We start from the raw sequence: 14,772 nt of genomic DNA on the forward strand, positions 1-14,772 counted from the left end.
GAGGTTTGGCTCCGCAGAAGCACAGAGTTGGGTGTTTGCGAGGAGTGAGCAAGTTCCCTGGCAGGAACTGGTTCCCTTTGGAATTTTGGCTGGGGGATGGGCAGGGGAGATGGCGCTGGCGAGCGCCTTTGTTCCCCACCAAACTGAGCTCTGTTGTCCGGGGGCTCAGCAACTCTCCCTCCCTTTGTCCTCCAGCCTTCCCGCTTTCCGAGCAGAGCTGCTAACTTATGACCTCCCAGACGCTAAGTCGCGCTTGCTGTCAGAACACAGTCCGTCCAGCCCCTCCGCTTTTGCCAGCCAGATTCGGGGGCTCTGCTTGGCCGGCGAGCCGCCCCTCCGCCCCGGCTCCCTCCCACCAGTCCGTGGAGCGCGCACCGCCTCGCCGCCCTTCCTACCCTCTTCCGTGGGCCTCTCGTCTGCGCTTGGCTCCGGAGACTCTGTTCTGCTAATCCTCTGGCGGTTTTCTGGGTTATTTAGGCAGGTGTAGGTGGAATCTAAGTGATCAGCAGGACGCGCAGTGAGCCCAGCGTCCTCCTACACCGCCATCTTCCCTCTCTCAATTACTTTTAAACTTTAAAATGTGAAAGTCCTATTTAACACAGCTCATGAATTTAATTGAAAGTTTTTATAAAATTCTTATAATCACTTTAGAAAGGTAGAAAATATCTTAAATAGATAGATGACCTGATTTCAGGTAAGTCCTAGGAAATGAGCCTTTGTAGTTATTAATGAAGTCAAGACATATACCACTAGAAGCATAAACAAAGCAAAGCAAAGGATAGTGATAAATTAATCAGTTGGTTCAATTCAATCTAACTAAATAAACTGTTATTGAACACCTACTTCATACAGGGTACTTTACTAAGTAATAGGATTATAAGAAGGCTTGAGGTAAAGTTTCAGTCCCCCGTGACTTAGAAATCTGTCTTACTGCAGGAAGAACATGGTTTTTACAGCCACACTGACCTGGCTTTGAATCCTGGCTCTGCTTTGCAGTGGTTCATGTCATGGGGCAAATCATTCAAATTCTCCAAGCCCACCCTTCCTTCCCTTTAAAACAGTCAAAGTAATACACTATACCTAACTCTTACAGTTGCTATGAGAATTAGTAACAAGTGGGCAAATCCCAATAAATGTCAGCTATTAGCCATAGTATTAGCCCTAATAGGTAAGACTAGTTTACAAACAATTATGACAAATGACTCCCTAATAGAAAAGTTATAGAGAAGCAGAATCATGATACTTTTATTCTCTAAGAGGTTTTTTTTTAAGGAGGCATTTTTAAGAGAATAAGTAGAAACTAAAAAGTTTTCTTCACTGGTCCAATAAATATTGTTAGAAAGCAGATAGTCCAACTAAAAAAGGAAAGTGGACATTTATTAAAGGAACCACATTCCTATATGTTGTATTTATCCTAACCACAACCCCATAAGGAAACAGACTCAGAGAGATTAAATTATCACCAAGACTGCACAGCAAACATGTAGCAGAACTAGATTCCAAACCTCTATGTTTGTGCCTTGTATACCTTATACCACCTCCCAGCCTGTCTGGAGATGCCTACACAAAGGATCTTGTAGAAGGTGTTGGATGAACATTTGCTGATCTCAGTGGAGTTGAAGGAGCAAGCTGGAAGCAAAATGAATACAATGAAGCTGTCTTGCTAGAGAAGTTGATGATTTCAGCAGGATTTGGAGATCTTTGGGATAAGGAAAGGATGGAGTCACAAAGGACTGGATGGATATGAATGAAACCCACTTATCTCCAAGTTCCTTTTGGAACATTGGTAAATTGATGCTTCCAGAAAGCCTCTTTCAAAGGTACAGAAGATTGTTTTTTAGTATAAAGTAGTTCTCCCTTTTTGGGATGAGCACTGGGTGTTGTATGGAAACCAATTTGACAATAAATTTCATATATTGGAAAAAAAAATAAAAAAATAAAAATAAAGTAGTTCTCCCTTATTCACAGGGGATACACTTCCAGACCCTCAAGAGATGCTGAAACAGCAGACAGTACCAAACCTTATATATGCTATATTTTTTCCTACACATACATATCTATGATACAGTTTAATTTATAAATTAGGCACAGTAAGAGATAAACAATAGCAATAAAATAGAACAATTGTAATGATATGTTATGTGCATATGGTCTGCCCCCAAGATATCTTGTTGTATGGTACTCACCCTTCTTATGGTGAGGTGAGATGATAAAAGCCTACATGATGATATGAAGCAAAATGAATGACATAGGCATTGTGATGTAACATTAAGCTACTATTTACCTTCTGACGATACACTAGAAGGAGGATCATCTGCCTCCACACCAGGGTTGACCACAGGTAACTGAAACCACTGAAAGTGAAGCTGCAGACAAGAGGGGACTACTGTACAAGTCTAGTTTCTTCATATGTTTCCAGATGGCCAAATGTGGGCCCTCCCTGATCTACATCTGAACATGCTCCCTCTCAAGAATATGATATATCCTTCTTAGACTCATAGCCCAGATGAATGCAATGATCCAAATACTGGTCAGTTTAAAATGAACTGAAAAGCATCATAACCACCTCTACTTTGAACATTTTCAAAATTAATGTGGCCTAAGACAATAAAGGTAGTTTGTTTCCTTTCTTTGCTTTTAGCCACTTGCACAATTTACTGACTCTTACAGTCTGAGCAAGTTTTATTTAAGAAACACATGTTTTTAATTAGAAGAAAGAAAGAAAGAAAGAAAGAAAGAAAGAAAGAAAGAAAAATTCTGTATTTTCCAAAGTCATTAAGGGATCCTGAAAAGGAGACTTTCTATTTCAGACTGTGACTAGAGGTAAAGAGGTTTCAGAATCACAGCATGGTTTCCTAAATCGAGATGACAACTAAATGTTTTCCCTTCAGTGATTCAAGAGGAACTGAGCAACTGTCTGAAAACAAATCCATCCTCAATGTGGCATTTCTTCCCCATTTGTTTTCATTCTATCTACATCACAAATTGCATACAACATTTAGGGGCAAGTTCTCTGATTAAAATGGAAAGGTTTTTCAAGAAAAAAATGTTTGCATTGGGATCACAATTTTTTAAAGAAAAATAAATGAACAATTCATTCCAAGGATCTCCATTGTTACTTTCATATTTCTGAATTGAGGTTTTCTGAGAAGATTTTGTCAAGGATCATTAAAAGGCTTTGATATATGAGAAAGAGCTAACCCTCATGGACTGTGGCTCCTTCTTAGGATACTGTGTTAATAACAGGGAAAAGGGTGCTATTTGTCCCCAGCTGGCTACTAGAATTAGTATGTACTAGTAATGCTCTGAATCACTACTACTATGAATTAGTATTGCATACGTCATTAGCCTCATGATCTGTACAAAGACAAAAGAAATATCTAAATGATTGTGTAAAAGAATTAATTTCAAATCCTTAAAAGTAGGGGTATGAATAAATAGGGAAGAATAAGGTTATTAAATTAAGGAAAAATACTTAGAACAAAAAGAGCATCTTTTCCCTTTGTACTCAGGATTAAAATAAATATTAAAAATATCCTTTAACTAGACCAAGCATGTGTTAATTTTTTCTCAGATCCTAATTTCATGAATTAAATACTTATTGAGTACCTACTCATGGCCAGGAAATAGCTAAGTATTAGGACTACAAAGAAAAATAAGACAAGTTTCCTGACCTCTTGTAGTCTTAATGTGAGAGTGATATAAATCAACAAATAATAACACAGCAAATTTGCCAGTAAGTGTATCTGGCCCCAATGCTCTTTTCATTGAAAAACCTGTGTAGTTAGGCTTCAGATTTCTCTGTTTTTTCTTTTCTGTAATATTTTCCTCTTCTCAACCATCACTTTACTACAGACTCCCAAAGTTCTTCATTGCTGGCATGGGAGAATTTGATCTCCAAATGAAGAACAGATCTTAAATTTTCAGACACAATTCCCAGACTCTAATCATGGGTTTATCACTAATAAGCTATGTGATTCTGAGTGAGTTATTTCTTCTGTCTCGAACTCAATCTCCTCACTTCTAAAATAGAGAGAGGATCTGAAGAGTCTTCTGAAGCCCTTCCAAGTCTGAGATTCCGTAGTGTGCTCTGCACCTGCTAGGGGCATTTGAAGTGAAATAGCAATGCTTGACCAAAAGCAGAACATCTGTAATAGTGGAATTTCAGATACTGGGCTGCTCCTTGGGGAAACAGAGAGATTTGAGTCTGAGGGCAGTAGGTCTGTCTGATTCCAATCAATTTAATAGGTATTTCAAGAGGGTCCATTATGAGCCAGATGAAGAAGGAGCATCAGAGTTCAAGGAGCTTTTGTTTCAGGAGCAGAAAGATTTGTAAGTAGATGATGGTTATATAGAAATGTAAGTACTAAAAGAAAGCACAAGGCATTGAATAAATGCAGAGAATACCTAAAGCAATCTAGAATTTCAGGAAAGGATTCCCAAAGGCCATGACAGTTAAGCTGAAGCAAAGAAGACAAGAAAAAAGGGTCTTAGAAGAAACAGGGTGAGTGGAAATGTCTACCAGACAGAAGAAGCAGTGGGTGAAAGGCTTAGCGGTTCAAATCAGCAGGATGCCTCACGAAACTGAAAGTTGCCGCTGGAGCCCAAGGTCCACATTGCAAAGAAGCAAGACATAAATTGAAGATGAAAGAGTGGCAAGGAGCCAAAAGATTGAGGGCCTTGTGTTCCATGCTGAGAACTTTAGACATGTTTCTGTGAATCTCAAAAGGACAATTAAAAGATTTAAGCAGGAATGGGTGATCCATGAGTAACATCTCCCTCAACCACACCTTGGACCAGCTCATCTCTCTTACATAAACTTACAGTTTTGGATCGGACTGCATATACTTTCCTGTCTGTTCTTGAAGATCTTCTCAGCTGCACCCTCCATAAGTACAACCCTCAGATGCCATGCTATGCAGACCCCAGGATAATTCATTCTGTACAAGCTAAGCATTTCTGCATGGGCTGCTTCCCATGCAAGACAGCTGAGAGCTGCAGCACCAGCTCCAAACACACTGCGGCTCCTGAATTATTCAGGGCACCATTAAAATGAGACTCACGACTCACAAGGAAAATTAATTTTAATTTTTAAACAGGCAACATTTTAAACTGTTCATTTCCTTGAAATGCATCTGTGCTGGCATTTTTATCATCAGAAGAGTAAGTAAAACTCATAGTGGAAATAGGAAAAAAGAACCAGGATGCCGTAAACTAAGACTGTCTCATGTCCAGGAAAGGCCCTCTGGAATGAACAAGAGTTACATCATCTTTCCTCAGAGGGTATGGATCTTGAAAATCCAGTGCCAAGCTAAGAAATTCAGTAGTGGGAAATTCCTTTTCCCTCTGTTTTTGTCATAATGACCTGTGGCCAGCAGCCTGAAACCCCAGTACCTTCAGCTAGCTCCTTTAATGCTGCAGCCTATTTCTACACAAAAGCAAGAGGAAAGTAGAGTCAATGGCCTAAGGTATTGAGGCCTAAGAATATTCATCTGAACTGTAAACTTCTCGCTATAAGGACTATGTGTTGCTGGACTTTGTCTAGGCCTCAGCACCAAATACACAGCTGCTCAATTAAGCTTCACTCTACTGAGTTGAATTTCATATGAAAAAGTCTTTCAAACAGGGGATGTCCTTTAAGTTTTTCCCTTTCTTCTATACCACCTTTGTTCTCTATGACTAGTAATTTAGGTGTCCTTGGGATGCCCAGTTCTCCCAGGAACAAAATTAAATACGCCACTGCTACCTAAACTTTGCCTCAAAAATGACCAGATTCTGACTTTCTTGTCATTCAGACATTCAAGATCAGTGTGTCTACCATGCGTAATTTGAAAGTGAAGAGAGCAAGTTAACAGTTGGGTGAGACTGATACCCAAGCTTTCTCCTTCCTGGTTCAGGGTTTTTACCACCACACACCATGGCCTGATAGAATTAGAAAGTCTCTCAGATGCTCACCTGGCTTCCTTCTCCACTCTTTCCCTTCCTGATTGCTGGGAATCTCAGAATAAAGAAACTAAATGAATGTTTTTGAGAGCTCTCACTATAGGCCCACCACTCTGATAGGCAATGCTTCCACGATAATATTATTTAATCCTTACAATAAGTCTATGAGGAAGAATTTTTTGACATATAATTGACATATAACATTGTATTCATTTCAGGTGTGCAATATAATGATTCAATATTTGTATATATTGTAAAATGATCACAATAAAATCCATAACACACATAGTTGCAAAACTTTGTTCCTTGTGATGAAAACTTTAAAGATCTATTTTCTTAGCAACTTCAAATATACAGTACAGTATTGTTAGCTACAATCATCATGTTTCATGTCACATCCTCAAGACTTATTTATCTTATCTTATAACTGGAAGTTTTTAGCTCTTAGCCCCCTTCACCCATTTCGCCCACCCACATCCCCTGCCTCAGGAAGCCAGCAATTGGTTCACTGTGACTATGAACTTGTTTTTTATTGTTTTTTTTAAGATTCCAGATATAATTGAGATCATACAGCATTCCTCTCTCTCTATATATAAATCATTTTACTTAGCATAATGCCAGAAAGAATTGTTTTTACCTATTTTGTATCTGAGAAAAAAAGAGGTTAAACAGGATTAAACAGTAAACCCAAAGGTCACACAGAAAACCAGTGGTGTACTACAATTTTCATCCTCATCTGACTCCAAATTTCTTGTTCTTCCTACTCTGTTGAGAAGGAATTAAGTAGGTTGGGGTGAACTTTCCGAAGGAGCAAGGAGTCTTCCGTTTCACAGCCTATTGTGATATTTCTCAGGCTCGCAGCCCGTGTATTATTTCTTGACTGGTAAGCAGATGGGATTTCTCATTCTCTGCCCATCTGTGTCTCATAACAATTTCTCAGACTCACCAACACTCTGCCAGTGGCCAGAAAGGCAGCTCTGTTCACTTCTATTCCACCCACTTTCACCTATGGCCTCATTTCCAGGCTCTTGACACTGTCTTAACTAAGGGTTTCATCATCTCTCTTGTTTGACAGCTTCCTTATTCCTCATTTGTCTTTCTTGTCTCCTGTCTCTCCCTCTTCCAGTCCATATTTCACATGGATTTCAAAGATGTGGCTCCAAAATATAACTATGAATATGTCACTCACTTGCTTAAAACCCCTCATCTACCTAATCACATCCAAATTGTAAGCAGGATATACAAGACCCTCCATGTTCTGGGCTCTGACTCCTTCCTTATCCCTTGCTACTCTCCCTACCCTCATTCTTAAATGTTATGCTCCAAACCTATCTAAACATTGCCACTTCCCATTCTGTGCACGCCTGTGAGCTTTACACACACACACACACACACACACGTACATACGTACGTACACACCTCCAATTAGTGAACTCCTAGTCATCCATCAAAACCTATGGATGTACTTCTTTCCTGAAACATCTCATGGTCATTGCAGAAGTTTATCACTCATCTTTGGGCACCCACCATTCTTTGTATATTCTTAAATTATGAAACATATATCATATCAATCTGTCATTTCAGAACTCTCTTTACTGTGTGCTCCTTAAGGAAAAAGAAACTATGTCTTATTCATCTTTAAATCCTGGTTTGAACATACTGGGCATTCAACAAATATTTGAGGAACAAACAGGTTGAATAAATAGTTTGATAATTAATATATCAAGCGATGGAATCAGGTTAACTGAAATCTATGCTCAGTTCTCTCAGTAATTTTTTTGTGTTAAAAATCAGTTTTCTGAATATTATTTTCATTTCCCATTTAAATCATTTCTGTATGGAAAAATGTACTGACCAGCTAATAGTTCTTCACCATGTGGCAGTTATATTTCCTTTAAATTAATAAGTGGGCATTCTGATTTATATGTGGTTGGTGCAAGTCAGCCCTCATGAAGCTAACCTCTGGCTTCCCTGGGAAAACTGTCTTTGGAGTCAAGGTAAGTTAAGCACTAGCTCATAGAGCTTTGCTGGAGCAGTCAAATTCTAACTTCAAAGAACTGTTCTTTAATTGAAATTTAAATCATGAGAACTTAACCACTGAGCCTTAAATTTGTTAAGTGTAAAATAGAAAATTGGATTAGATCCTAAATCACAAATTCAAATACCTGTTATTAACCTAAATGAGTAAACTCTGCTGGGTTTTAGACAAAAATAAGCTTGGTTGCATGTATGATTATCATAATCAATCATGATTTCTACCTAGATGCATTGCCCATTAAAACACAAGATGCTAAACAAAGCACAACCATAAGCCTTGTACAGCCATCAATCACCTGGTATAGAAGTTCTTTCATGACTCTAGGGACCCTAAAATGCTTTAAGACTAAAGCTGCTATTTCTCTGACTTTCATTCTTCCTTTCATTTATTCATGCAGTAGTAAGTATTGCAGGCAGTGAAGTAGGGGCTGACAATACTGGTGTCAATAAACATGACCCTGCCTCCAATGGATACCAGGGTCTGTTGGAAGAAATGGACTTTTAATTAATTAAAGACACTAAGTGGTGTCAAAGACAATTTACAAAGAGCAGTGGGAGCACAAGAAGAGATACTGTCAATGCACAAGACAGTTTCCCTGGAAAGGTCAGAAAGGCTTCACAGAGGAGGTGATATGTGAGATGAATTCAGAAGGCTAAACAAGAGATTTTCAGATAGGGCAGGGCATTCCAGGCAAGGTGAACAGCATAGATAAAGGCACTAAATATTGAAAGACCTCAGAGTGGAAAAGGGAATGATCTAAACACTCAGTTATCTCTTCTGGGTCCAGAAACTGCAGGAGTTAAGGAGTGGAAAGGAAAGGAAAAATACTCTGCAGTTCACTGAGGCTTTTCCCTAGCCTCCTAAAGGTCAGTAATCTCCTAACACAAGCACCAGCCAGTCCCCCATCTACACTGCTCACTTAGTCTGGGTTTTCCCATTAAAGAAGTGAACAAGACACTTCCTACTACTGATGCACTGTATTCATACTACAGCTTCCTTTCTTATGGGGAGCTGTTCAGTCCAGCAAATAAGACCCTCCTCCTCAGAGGCCTCAGTGGCTCAGAGGCACTCTTCACTGAAAAGCAATCTGATCCATATTTAATTCTAATTCCAGTAACAGATAGACACTAAGCAGTTGGCTTAACATATTCCTTAAATTGCCTCTCAACAAACTGCAGGGAACAACCACTTACCAATAGGTTGTTAAACTTTTTATTAATACTTTGGATAAGTTTCTGTACCCTCAAACTGGAGATTCCAAGTAAGAAGCAGAGAAAGGAATTAACAATGAGATCCACTGCTTACACAGCACTTACTACGTTCTGGTTATGACCATAACTGTTTGACAAACACTAATTCATTAAATCCCCACTACAGAACAATTAGGCAAACCCTACTACTGTCTTACTTTAAAGATGAAGAAACTAAGGCTCAGAAATCTTGTTTCTCATCTACTTGATGAAAAGTGGTGAAAAACTGACATTTGAACTCAGGCAGGAGACTCAGCAGACTTCGCTCATAAGAACTATGATACACTGCCTTGTGACGCACTAGATGCAATAGCTGTGTGGTACTGTGAACCCAATACTTTGGATAATTTGTGTAATTTAATCTTCATAACAGCCTATTTTATGAATTAAAAGCTGAGGCTTGGAGAAGGTCCAGCACTGCATAGTGTGGCAGAAGATGATTTCAAGTCTGACTTCAAACCTATGCCACAGCGTCTATCTTTGTAAGTGCTAGGGGTTTGCACAGAAGGAATAATGGTTAACAAAGCGGTCAGCCTGACTTCCCTGGATGATATCATTTGTATTTTAAGTCCAATATCCAATAGAATTGAGAAATATTTGTAATTGAGACTTCATTAAACAGTGAGGAGTTTTTCCTGGATCAGTAGTCGTGTTAAACAGTGTTCTTAAAGCCCAACGGGCTTCTCCAGTGGAAAAGTCCAAGTTTTTTGCATAATCAGCTTTTGTTGTAGTGGTGAACAACTAATTATCAGGGCTTCCCAACAACAAAGGTTTATATCTCACTCACCTTGCATATGGTCTGGACCAGGGCATTGCCAAAAACTGTATCACCTCTAAAATTTTAAATTCAAGCTCCTACCTACAAACTCCAAACTCCTACCAGTCTTACAGCTTATTTGCTCTAGTAACCCCATATCGATAATCACTTAACCTCATTGAGATCACCAATCCACTGATCACATAAACCACAATTTCTGTATCCATTCATCAGTTGATGGACATTTAGGCTCTTTCCATGATTTGGCTTTTGTTGAAAGTGCTGCTATAAACATTGGGGTACAAGTGCCCCTATGCATCAGCACTCCTGTATCCCTTGGGTAAATTCCTAGCAGTGCTATTGCTGGGTCATAGGGTAGATCTATTTTTAATTTTTTGAGGAACCTCCACACTGTTTTCATCCCTAGTTTCTATTCCTCTAACACTCTCTATGAACCTCTACCTCATAAGAACAGATACAATTGTCCCAAAAGCAGAGGAATAAAAATCAGGAAGAACCTCAGTAAAGCTGGATAATGCTTGCATCACCTCCAGATCCCTTGGCGTCTCAGTCCATGAGTATATTCACTAGGAAAATTCAAAGGAAAGTGTTGATGGTGTTCAGGGCAGGCCACCTCAGCATGTGCCGTGTGGCATGTGGATTATTTTGAGCTGAATACAATCAAGGCTCAACAGACCAAGAAGAGCTTTTTACCTTCCCCTTAGCTGCCTAAAAGAATTTAGATAGGAGGCCTATACCAAAAAGAGAGCTATTATCAAAGATAACTTTTTTTTACTTCAGATAGAATTCTCTCCAAGGCATGGCAAACATTTGTTTACCAAACATTTGTTCTCCCCATCTTCCTGTGAACTGTTTTACTTCCTATTTGAAGTCCCAGACATTTGCCCCTTTCTCCTTAGCTCGGGATGGCATATAAACCTCCAATGCCTGACTATCTGGGAGCCTCATGCCTTTGTGGAGCTCTGTATGTCTGAAATTAAACTTGTTTTGCTCCTGTGAATCTGTTTCATGTCAATATAATTATTAGGTCAACCAAAGAACCTAGAAAGGAAGAAGGGAACAGTTTTCCTCCCCTACAGTGTTTTTATGGGGAAACACCAGGTCTAACTCACAAGATACAATGGAGGAAACATGCTGTGCATAGTTAAAGATGGCAGAAGAAGTTCTAACGGAGGGTACATAAAGTTTGGGAGGCAGGCCAGCTCTGTGAGTCTGGGTTGGAGAAAAACAGTGTAGGAACAGACCAATAGTAACCTTTTGGTAGATGCATCAAATACATACTAAATATAATGAACCTTTTGGGTAGGGATAAAGTGTTAGCTATAATGGGACCCCAAATTTCTAAAAGGACTTTAGACATTGAACTATTTGTACCTAGCTAATTGTGACCTTTGTTCAGGTTTTAAACAACTCACATGAGTTCATTTAAGTAAAGCACCTAGCACAATCCCTGGTACATTACAGGAGAGCAGCAATGGTGGCTATTGTTATTGTTATTCAGGATCTTCACATAATGGTCATTGAATAAATGGTAACCCTTCTTCTTACAGAATGTTTAAAGTTCATGTTAGAATTCCCCATGCATCAAAAATGAGTAATAACAGGGGTGCCTGGTTGGCTCAGTCAGTTGAGCTTCTGACTCTTGATTTCAGCTCAGGTCATGATCCCACATTCGTGAGATCAAGCCCTGCATGGGGCTCCACACTGAGCATGGAACCAGCTTAGGATTCTCTCTCTCTCTCTCTCTCCCTCTCCCTCTCCCTCCCTCCCTCCGCCCCTCTCCCCCACTTGCATGCTCTCTCTATAAAATATAAAATTTTTTAAACAGTAATAATATACTTTTAAGCACTCACTCTACCAGGTTCCATACGTGAATTATATTAACTCATTTAATCATTTCAATAACCCCTTAAAGAAGATATTATTATATTCTGATTTTACAGAGAAACAAAGTAGTTGCAGACACTCATGTGGTAAGTAGATCTTAGAGGCAGAATTGAACTCATGCCCTTAACCACCATCCCATAATAATTAATATAGGTATCAATCCATTTGTCTAATGCATACAATACTGAATTAGAAACAAGAAGTTTGTGTATAACTACATGTAACAATAGCAAATAATCTAGTATCTATTTCCCACAAATAGAATTTTTGCTTAACATGCAAAAAAAAGAGGGGGGGAGCAAAAAGGAAACAAAACTCTGAATTAAATCCAGCTCAACACAAATGGAACAATGAGTGAGAAGTAGAAAGTATTCAGTGAATGAGGTGATGACCCACTTTATATATTAAACCTGAGGGGATGACTGGTAGAGTTAGAATGTCCTCAAAGTTGTCCTCAATCAATAGGGAAATGTCAAGACCAGAGGGAAAAGCTGAATGTGAATGGAGGTATCAGAAGTGCTTACAATCAGATAACAAAAAGCCAAGTGGAAAACACTGGAGGTTAGGACACATTGATTGCAAAATCAGTAACAATATGAAAAGTATAGCTTTAGATGCCTCAGAGGCAAAAAGAGAGAAAGAGTGAGTGAGAGAGAGAGAGAGAGAGAGAGAGAGAGAGAGAGGAGTATAGGGGACTAACTATAACCAAAGGAAGGAGGAAAAATAAGTTGTAACGGTGGGAGAGGGTTGCCTAACCTACTATGTACCAAGCATTTTATGTTTATATCCACCCTTTGAGATGTATTTAATATTCCCATTTTACATGAGAACATTGAATCCTAGAGAGGCAAAGTGAATTTTCCAAGGTCATTCAACCACTGTTGTGAATTTTAAGCAAAACTTCTTAGAATCAGAATTTGAGCTATCTTGATTTATAAACCCACGATATTTTCATTCCCGGCAATTGCTTTGTGAGGAAAGACCTGTATAGGTATGGAAAGCATGTTCAAGAGGTTTAACTGAAAGAAAATGCTATGGAATCTTAAGCCTTTTCCTTCCTGCAAGCCAGATGAGATTTCTCATACTTCAGAATCAATGTATTACGAGAACACCAGTTATGGGACACTCAGCCTATTATAGCTTCGTAGTGGTTACTTGTAGATCTTTGTTATGTTCGCTGTGTCTTTCTTCATTTTTGTATTTTCATGGCACCAAAAAATAAGATGAACTAGTGATTATTAGAAAATGAACATATGAAACACACACACACACACACACACACACACACACACACTTCTTTATTTAGCAAATAATGCTAAAGGGAGGCCACACAGAGTAGGGGCAGTTAAAGCTTGTGTAACCAGTTTTTCTAATAGGGACTACAGTTGCCAGTTACATTATTCATGCAAATATTTCTGCATCTAATAAGCTTAATTGTATGCTACACCATATCCTATTATACCTGGAGTTTATATCATTATTCTGGAAGAATTTACATAATCCCTTTAAAGGGATATTTACAGACATTGGGAATATCATGATTGTGTAACTATCTCCAACAATTCCAAAATTTTTGAGTCTGTTCCTTATGGTATCATTCTCCTGATCCCAAATTATTTTTCAGTTAAGGTTCTTTGGGTTGAAAGCAGTAGAAAGTCCAAGTCAAAATGACTTACTCCCTAAGGAAAATGTCTCATCTCATGGAATCATTAACGTAAATCCTAAGTAAGAGGGTTCCAGGGCGCTTGGGTGGCTCAGTCAGTTAAGCGGTTGACTTTGGCTCAGGTCATGATCTCAGGGTTCATGTAAGCCAGTCACGTACAATAAATTTCTTTCCACCTCTCTGTTTCTCTGGGGAAACTCTAACATACTACCTAGTAAGGGATTTGGGGGCAGGGGGGAATATGTTATTAATACATGTGGAATGATTGATAAATAGTAGCCTATCAGAAATCAATGTCATCAACCACAACTTACAAATTAGCTAGTTGAGGCTTAGAAAGGTTAAATAATTTGACCAAGATCATACAGCTAGAATGTGGTAGGGCTAGACTGTATACCCAAACTGAAACAGAGCTTCTGTCTGTTCTTTTTTTTTTTTTAATTTTTTTTTCAACGTTTTTTATTTATTTTTGGGACAGAGAGAGACAGAGCATGAACGGGGGAGGGGCAGAGAGAGAGGGAGACACAGAATCGGAAACAGGCTCCAGGCTCCGAGCCATCAGCCCAGAGCCTGACGCGGGGCTCGAACTCATGGACCGCGAGATCATGACCTGGCTGAAGTCGGACGCTTAACCGACTGCGCCACCCAGGCACCCCAAATTCTGTCTGTTCTTAATCACTCTACCATGCTACCTCTTTTTATGTCATGATATTGAAAAGTTCTTGTGAAATTTTGCTGCAAGAAAAGATAATAGAAAATAAAACACTTTGATGACTATGCTCATTACATATTTGGAAAATATATTTCTACCTTGCAAAATAGTCACTAAAATGTAGGATGATCAATATAATGTACATAGCACAACTAGCACATAATAGTTGGTTAATAAATTCTAGTTATGATCATTATTATCTCATAATATCTCACAAACCCAGTGTGACAGATCTTCTCCTCATTTTACAATAAGAAAATTAAAGCTTTAAAAGAGTAAGTAATTTGCCCAAGGTTGTATGTTACAAAGTAGTTATAGAACCATAAGTTTGTCTGATTAGAAAGACTGCATATGTCTGAAAAATGCTGTATTTTGCTATTTTAACAAAAAGCTGAATTTCTCTGGCCCAAAGAACAAGGATTACCTAGCATAAATGGAGAAACATGAATATCTACAACTGGTATTATCAAGTAATGGCCTAACAGTAATGAAGAAAGATTA

Source organism: Panthera uncia, chromosome D1 (genome assembly GCF_023721935.1).
Source record: "Panthera uncia isolate 11264 chromosome D1, Puncia_PCG_1.0, whole genome shotgun sequence".
Taxonomy (NCBI): domain Eukaryota; kingdom Metazoa; phylum Chordata; class Mammalia; order Carnivora; family Felidae; genus Panthera; species Panthera uncia.